Here is a 6,488-nt window from a genome sequence, read left to right on the forward strand (position 1 = left end):
CCCAGTCTCCAGAGCAACAGAAAGCAACCTTGCCCCCCCCCCTCCTCCTGCGTGGGACCGCTTCCCAAAGAGCGAAACACGGCTCTCCGGCCCCGTCTTCGTTCTCGCATGGCAGGGAGTGGGTTGATGCCGCCCGAGGGCTCCCTTCTGACTCTATCCTTTTGCCTGTTTTAATCTACCGTATGTGTGTGTATATATATTTAAAACCCATCTGTTCTAGTTTTGCCAGCCACGTGGAGCCCCAGGGCCGGGATGCGCGGCAGCGGCAGCAGCAGGAGCCGTGGAAATGCCACCAGACCTGCCATCGTAGATTCCTCGAGCTGGGAGGGACCCCCAAAGGGCATCCAGCCGCACACAAGCAAAGCACGGCTGGCGGAAGGAAGGAAGGAAGGAAGGGAGGGAGGGAGGGAGGAAGGAAGGAAGGAAGGAAGGAAGGAAGGAAGGAAGGAAGGAAGGAAGGAAGGAAGGAAGGAAGGAAGGAAGGAAGGAAGGGCTTGTGAGCAGAGAGAGAACATGCACACAGGAAAGAGAGAGAGAGAGAGTGCGTGCATTGCAGAAAGAAGGTACATATGCATGAAAAAGAACATGTGCACGGGAGAAAGAGAGCATGGGAGAGAGAGTAGCACATGAGGGGAAGTGCACAGGGAGTGCATGCACATGAGAGAGCAAGTGCATGAGGGAGAGTGTGTACTTGGAAGAGAAAAGAATTGCATAGGTAAGAGAAAAAGAGCCACTCTTCGGGGTGAGAAGGTGAGGTATAAACACAGTAAATAAATAAGTCAACAAAGTACATGCATAAGATAGAATATGCACACAGGAGAGCATGCACATGAGAGAGAGAGTGCACATGAAAGACACAGTAAATAAATAAATAGGGTACATGCGTAAGACAGATTATGCCCACAGGAGAACAAGCACATGAGAGAGAAAGAGAGCCCATGAGAGACACAGATAGTGCACATGAGAGAGAGCGCATGAGAAAGAACACACCCATGAGAGAAGAGCAAGGTAAAGATAAAGGTTTCCCCTGACGTTAAGTCCAGTCGTGACCAACTCTGGGGGTTGGTGCTCATCTCCATTTCTAAGCTGAAGAGCCGCCGTTGTCCGTAGACTCCTCCAAGGTCATGTGGCCACTGGCATGACTGCATGGAGCACCCTTACCTTCCCGACGGAGCAGTACCTATTGATCTACTCACATTTGCATGTTTCGAACTGCTAGGTTGGCAGGAGCTGGGGCTAACAGCGGGCGCTCACTCCACTCCTGGGATTTGAACCTGGGACCGCTTTAACACACTTCGCCACCACCAGGGGCCATGAAGAGAAGAGCACGTGATGAAAACAGAGAGAATGAGCATGCACACGAAAGAGTGCGCATGGGAGAGAAGGTGTGAGAAAGCAAGAGCGTGCAGGAGAGTGAGCATGTACATGAGACAGCACATCAGAGAACATGCATGCAAGACCAACCCCGTAAGAGCGGCTGAGCATGCACATACGAGGGCTCCGCTGCTGTGGTGCAAACCGGCCGCCCTCCGGAGCCAGAGCTGCCTCGGCGTCAAAGGCACTTGTGCCCAGAGAGGAGAGATGAATAAAGCGGATGTGAAGTTTCTAGGCCGAGCCATTTGTCAGAGATTACCTTCAGCGCATGAACTGCCAGCACTGGCTGCTGCCTCTGAAGGCCCCGAGCCCCTGCCCTTCTGCCTCGGGCCCACTCCCCTCCCAAGCGGGTCTGGGTCTGGGTCCGGTCTCAGGGGGGCAGGACCGGGCCTCCATCCACAGCAGACCCTCTGGCCACAGTGGCAGCCCCCCCCCCCCCCACACACACACCCCTGAATGAATTTGGACCAGAAAGCTCTGTGGTAGCGTCACCTGAGAGTTGGCACTCACTGGAAACAACCTGAATAACAGTCATACAACAATGAAAAGACAAAACAAATTGTGTCATATTCTTTATCACTTAAAAGCAGACAATGTAAAACCAGTCAAAACTATTTAAGACAAGGTCAGCCACATGTGTTCATGCGCATTGAGTCTCATTAAGAGAAGGAAGTGGAGCATTAATAATAATAATAAAAATAATAGTAATAATAATATTACCACCTCCCAGCAGTAGAGAACTGGTGGGATCACAAACCTGCAAAAGTATTGGAAAATGAGCACGCAAAGATACTGTGGGACTTCCGAATCCAGACTGACAAAGTTCTGGAACACAACACACCAGACATCACAGTCGTGGAAAAGAAAAAGGTTTGGATCATTGATGTCGCCATCCCAGGTGACAGTCGCATAGATGAAAAACAACAGGAAAAACTCAGCCGCTCTCAGGACCTCAAGATTGAACTTCAAAGACTCTGGCAGAAACCAGTGCAGGTGGTCCCGGTGGTGATGGGCACACTGGGTGCTGTGCCAAAAGATCTCAGCCGGCATTTGGAAACAATAGACATTGACAAAATCACCATCTGCCAACTGCAAAAGGCCACCCTACTGGGATCTGCGCGCATCATCCGAAAATACATCACACAGTCCTAGACACTTGGGAAGTGTTCGACTTGTGGTTTTGCGAAACGAAATCCAGCATATCTATCTTGTTTGCTGTGCCATACAACGTTGTTGTGTTGATAATAATAGTAATAATAGTTATCGAACACCACAATCCCCCAATAAAAAGGACCTATAGTTGGGGAGCTCAGGCTGAAATGGTATAAAAAGGTTAAGTCTTGGTTACCCTACGACAGGACAAGCAGAAGCATGGATTCCCCTTCTCTCTGGCTATATCTGTACAGATCTTATTGGTTCTTATATGTATTTATAGCAGAAATGAACATGTGGCCAATGTGCTGGAATCCCAGCTACTAGGGACATTGGCCTCTGCTTGATCAGCCCCAGACAATAGCTCACAAATAAAGAAATTTCAAGGCCTTTTGTCTAGTTGGGTTGAGAGAAGGCATTTAGATTTCTATATCTAGTCTGGGAAATATGAGGGTTATCCAGAAAGTAGATTACGTTTTGGAATTAAAAATGACCAAAGTATAGGAGAAAACATTTACCATATGCAGTTGAAAGCCACATCCAAATACCACTTCTCAACATTCAAATCTAGGCACTTATCATAGTGATGAATGAGCTTGGAAACTCCTTCCCCACCAAACTCTGCTGCTTGCGTCCTCAACGCAGCGTTTTGGTGACGATGCGCAGCTGCTGGAAGGGGTGATCGGCTGGTTGAGCAGCAGAGTTTTGTGGGGAAGGAGTTGCCAAGCTCATTCATCGCTATGATAAGTGCCTAGATTTGAATGGCGGCTATGTTGAGAAGTGGTATTTGGATGTGGCTTTCAACTGCATATGGTAAATGTTTTCTCCTATAGTTTGTTCATTTTTAATTCCAAAATGTAATCTACTTTCTGGATAACCCTCGTATATCTAGCCAGGGGGGGAAAATGCTATATTTTATTTCTGCAATATATATATTTTCCAGATCCAGAATATATAAATTTGTCTTAGGGCCCAATCCCCATTAAAATCTCTCTTCTCAGCAAAGAAAGAGGGCCATTATGTTAATTTCCTTGCCCAAGCCAGAACCGGTTTGTCGAGTCAAGCTTCCTCCTGACTAGACCCCTTTTGTCCTCATGAATGTGGACCCCATAGTCCCATCATCCCCTGCTGGGCTCATGCCGCCCTCCCCTCTGTGGACCCCTCCCCACCCCCAGAGCCTTGTCTCCGCCTGGCTGGGAGGGATTTCGTGCCACATCATCGAAGGCTCAGCCAATCCCGGGCCAGGGAGGGAGGATTCAAACTGTGACAAACAGACTATTTAGCTCCTTACGGGAACACATGTGTCTCAGACTTGTCCTTTGGGACAGGAGCCCACAAGTCTCCATCTCTGATCAGGATAAACAATCAAACACCTCTGTCCTTGTCTTTGGCTGCTTTGGTGAGTATACTCATCTGGAAACTTTGGCTAAGTGCTAGCATTCCTTGCCAGGCAGAAGTCTCAAAGTATTGTGGTCTAAATTCTATATCATAATAATAACCGCTGTGGCGCAGGCTGGTTAGTAGCCAGCTGCAATAAATCACTCTGACCAAGAGGTCATGAGTTCAAGGCCAGCCCATGTCGGAGTAAGCACCCGACCATTAAAATAAAAAATAGCCCTGCTTGTTGTTGACCTAAGCAACCCAAAAGATAGTTGCATCTATCAAGTAGGAAAGTTAGGTACCACTATGTGGGGTGGCTAATTTAACTAATTTATGACACCATAAAAATGTCCCCTACCCCTCCCATACCCACCTACCTCGACTCTCCCACCCCATCTTCCCCTTTAGATAGTTCAATGCAACAATGGAAAAAAATTTCAATAAAGATTACTATGGGGAAAAAAAATGTCCAGCAGCATTTGGAATGAGGAAGTCGGCATCACAGTGGATGATGAAACAGCAGCTCCCCCTGTGGGCAGAATCGAGCATACCCTCAGGAAGCTGGAGAGGGTTAAATTGCCTCTGAGTCTGTCTCTGTCTCTAGGTTCATATGGCATTGAATGTTTCCCTTGTATGTGTACATTGTGATCTGCACTGAGTCCCCTTTGTGATGAGAAGGGCGGAATATACATACTGTAAATAAATAAACAACAATCACACAGTTTGGACTGTGTGCAGAACGACACCCGTGCTGTGTGCTGTGACTCAGCCTTTGCCGTTGTGTGACTCTGATGAGGATTCTGGGTTATATGTGCATAATGATGGGATTCAGGATGAATTTAAAGATGGCTTGATGCTGGGAATTATAGGAGTGTTCCTGCTGTGGGAAATGAAGAGCAGGGAGTTGTTCCCATGGGAAGAAATCATGATGTTGTTTCTAATGATGAATTTCAGGTGCAGGAAGCAGAAAGGGAGGATAGCGCTTTGCCTCCGCCTGATAACAGTAACGAGCTCAGTGGCCTTGACTTTGAGGATCTCGATCGGGCTACGAGACTGGAATTTAGAGGGTTGCGGAGAAGTCTTCACATAGCTAATAAACGAGAAGTCAAAGGGCAAAGGAATGCCTTTATGTCATGCTTTTAAAACAGTCTGCTGGAAGAGAGATCTCTGTCAATTATTTTTCTTATTTATTTACAGTATTTATATTCCGCCCTTCTTTCTCACCCCAAAGGGGACTCAGGGCAGATCACATTATACACATGTAGGTCAAACATTCAATGCCCATAAACACATCAAACAGAGACTGAGAGACAGACGCAGAGGCAATTTAACCTTCTCCTGAGGGGATGTTCGATTCTGGCCACAGTTGATGGCACTCTGATGGCACTTCCTCATTCCAAGTCGTAAATTAGTTAAACTTGCCTCCCCACTTTTATAAGTGGTACCTTATTTCCTACTCGATAGATGCAACTATCTTTCGGGTTACTAGGTCAGCAACAAGCAGGGGCTATATTTTATATTTAATTGACAAGGGCTCACCCCACCACGAGATGGCCTTGAACTCATGATGTCATGGTCAGAGTGATTTATTGCAGCAGGCTGCTCAACAGCCTGCGCCACAGCCCGGCCCTATGCAACTTCACCACTAGATCAAGAAGCAAGTCTGCTTTCCTGTACCAAGTTTGCTTTCCTGTATTACCATGTGGAGATATTCTGTTTGCTGGGACTTTTGGCTTCTATGAAAAGGACCTTGTTTCATGCTCTATGTTTCTATGGACTAATTGCTCACAGCCTCGTTTTGTATCTATCTTCTGGAACTGAACCTTTACCTTTTATGAACTATCTTTTGCCTATTTTCTAAATAAACTACAAAAGACTACTTCCTGTGTGTGGCTTGGTGTCTTTAGCAAGGTGAAGCCAGCCTGCGGTGTGACTCTGTGCCAGGTCCTGCCCCGTCCTCCAGGTCCTGCCTCCGACGCAAAGCCCTGGTCACCTGCCTGGCTGGCTTTCTTCTTCTCCTTCTCCAGTCGGGGCGACGAGTTGATCCCTCGCAAATACTTTTTGGGGTAAGGGCTTCCTGACTGCTGACTGGAGGAACAGCAAGCCCAGACCGCAAAAAGATCCGAGAGAGAAAGGAGGCGGCGGGAGGGAGGGAGCGGCAGAGGCAGAGAAGAGGGTGCGCCCTGGAAAAGAAAAGAAAACAAGGGAAGAGAGGGTGAGCCCAAGGGAGGAGGACGGAGCCGGGCGACCCCCTTTTCACCAAAGACCCCAAGAAGGCCGAGGAGGAAGCTCTTCTGGGAGAAGGCGGCCCTGGCTTCTCCATCGCGGCCAAGGCTTCCCTTCAGTGGGTCGTCAGTTCCTAGATTTGAGACCCCCAGGGCCACCCCATGCAACCCCGTTCTCCAAGCAGGAAGACACAACTGGAGCATTCCCAGGAGATGGCCATCCTTTCCCTAGATAGGCTTTACTGTGTTTCCCTCTATCCTGTGTGTGTCACATCCCTTACTTTGAAGTTAGTAGAAATGTGAATCTCCAGGGACACTAACTTCTCATTGGTCAGAATGTCTTTTATGGCCCCAATA

General features: G+C 48.0%; 1 non-coding gene across 1 annotated transcript; it reads right to left on the reverse strand.

Annotated features, from left to right (window-relative positions):
* Positions 1–5,954: 5,954 nt before the first annotated feature.
* On the reverse strand, positions 5,955–6,040 carry mir129a (microRNA mir-129a). Its single transcript, NR_129841.1, has one exon. It is a non-coding gene; the product is annotated as a microRNA mir-129a (primary transcript).
* Between the last annotated feature and the right edge of the window lie 448 nt (positions 6,041–6,488).

Source organism: Anolis carolinensis, chromosome 5 (assembly GCF_035594765.1).
Source record: "Anolis carolinensis isolate JA03-04 chromosome 5, rAnoCar3.1.pri, whole genome shotgun sequence".
Classification (NCBI taxonomy): Eukaryota; Metazoa; Chordata; class Lepidosauria; order Squamata; family Dactyloidae; genus Anolis; species Anolis carolinensis.